Source organism: Sorex araneus, chromosome X, assembly GCF_027595985.1.
Source record: "Sorex araneus isolate mSorAra2 chromosome X, mSorAra2.pri, whole genome shotgun sequence".
Taxonomy (NCBI): Eukaryota; Metazoa; Chordata; class Mammalia; order Eulipotyphla; family Soricidae; genus Sorex; species Sorex araneus.
In genome coordinates this window covers 307,652,782-307,654,957 of record NC_073313.1, presented here as the reverse complement: position 1 = coordinate 307,654,957, position 2,176 = coordinate 307,652,782, and positions in this window count along the sequence as shown.

The following is a 2,176-nucleotide window of genomic DNA, read 5'->3' as shown; positions in this document are numbered from 1 at the left end:
AATCAGAAAAAATCATCACTTTCTCCCTGGCTATAGTTTGCTTAAAGCCTGTTCCAGTGCTCTGCCAGGGATGGGACAGTGACTGCAGACACAACTCTCTCACCATCACCAGGAACTTGCTCCTGGTGACAGATAGCCCACTGGGAGCACTAACCCTCCCCCAGCTGCTCTGGGGCCTCTGTGGTCTTGGGTCTCTGATAGCAGATAACAGGGGAACAGCTCTGAAATCTCTCTTCTCTTCCAATTCCCTTCCCTTCGTCTCCACACCCAGACCCACAGCACTTCTCTGCTTCACTGATGAAGCCAGAGTGTGTGTGTATTTTCTGAACTTTTCTTCTGAACTAAGACCCCAGATTTTCCCTAGTCACACTATGGTACAATGGGAAACACTCAGGGAGGCTGCAAAGGGCCACACAGCGTCCTCACTGACATCTTAGTGTACATGCAAATAGGACAACCCCTACATTAACACCTGGAAATCAGTTCATCCAGTCTGCTGGAGTGTCTGCAGAGCTGGGACTCAGATATCTCTTACTGCAGTCCATTAATGACCCCATTTTTCAATAAATGTGGTGAGGGAGCAGTAAGTAGGGCTTGGTTTGAAGCTCCCTCAGGAGGGCATATGAGGCCCATTTGGAGCATGATCCTGCTGCATGAAGATCAATGGCGGCAGGAAGGGGAGATTTCTCCTGCTCAGTCAGGTGTGAGGCAGCAAATGACCCTGGAGGGTCCTGTCCTGGGCCCTGCAGAAGGGGAGCACCGGGAGCTGCTCCTGTCTGACAGAAGAACTCGGGGAGGCCCAGTCACAAGCTGATCACTGGAGAGGAAACCGTCTCCTCTAGACTCCATGGTCACTGCAGGGCTCCCCTGGGACCTGCCGCCTCCTGGGAAACATTCCAGACCCTCCCCAGGACACTCAGTACGTCAGCATGTGTATGTTCTACTGGGCTCGGGGTTCTTGGGGGTCTGGTTTGGTTTGTCTCATGCTGAATTCATTGATGGGAAGGGAAGGGAAGGGAAGGGAAGGGAAGGGAAGGGAAGGGAAGGGAAGGGAAGGGAAGGGAAGGGAAGGGAAGGGGAGGGGAGGGGAGGGGAGGGGAGGGGAGGGGAGGGGAGGGGAGGGGAGGGTGAGGGGAGGGTGAGGGGAGGGAAGGGTGAGGGGAGGGAAGGGTGAGGGGAGGGTGAGGGGAGGGAAGGGTGAGGGGAGGGGAGGGTGAGGGGAGGGAAGGGTGAGGGGAGGGGAGGAGAGGGGAGGGTGAGGGAAGGGGAGGAAAAGGGAGAAAAAATAAGTCATAGGATGCCCCTCAGTGCCACTCCTGAGTCCTGCAAACCAAAAAAAAAAACTTCCAGACACAGAGTCCTTCTTTCTCCAGAGTCCAAACCAAAGGCACAAGATTGAAGTCACACAGCTGGTGGGGGGGGGAATTTTTGGATTTTCTTCACTATTTGGGTTTGGGAATGACAGCCAGGGCTGCAGGACTGCAGGGCACCAGGCAGCCTACAGGGCCTCTCCCCAAACCAGCCCCACAGGAAAACAGGCCTAAGCAGAGGCACAAGCCAAGGAGACAGAAATGAAATGTATTAGGATTTTCCTAACAAAAAACGGAGAGTCACTTGTCTGGACTATCATACTCACGTACTGATTAAACTATTTGTTATAGTCTGCTACCATCTTATAAAGTTAAAGAAAACATCATTCACCCTCTGTTGAACCAAGGAAGACTTGAAAATATGTAAGATTTAGACCTTAACATTTTAAGTTCAATAATCTGGGCTGGTTGTGGAACCTCCTGAGAGACTCTGGGTTGAATCCTTATCAGCCCTTGTGGGATTCACAACCCAGGGTCTGCTGTAGCAAAAAGCACCCCCTGCACTGACCTCTAGAGAGACAATTTCCTCCAGTTTGATTATATGGCTGTAACTGTATTAGAACCTTATGATGTATGCATAATCCTTCTATTTCTTTAAATATGGTAAAATGTAGTTCAACTTGCATGATCTTCATTGACACTTTGGTATGTAGTTTTAGAGTATAAATGGAAGCTCAGTAAAAAGTGGGTTTTTTTTTTTGTTCTGTGTCAAACTCCTTGAGCATATGTGTCAACATGATTCAATTCATTAGGCCCCAGGGAATGGCAATTCCAAATTCTTGATTTGAACAATGTGAAACTATAAA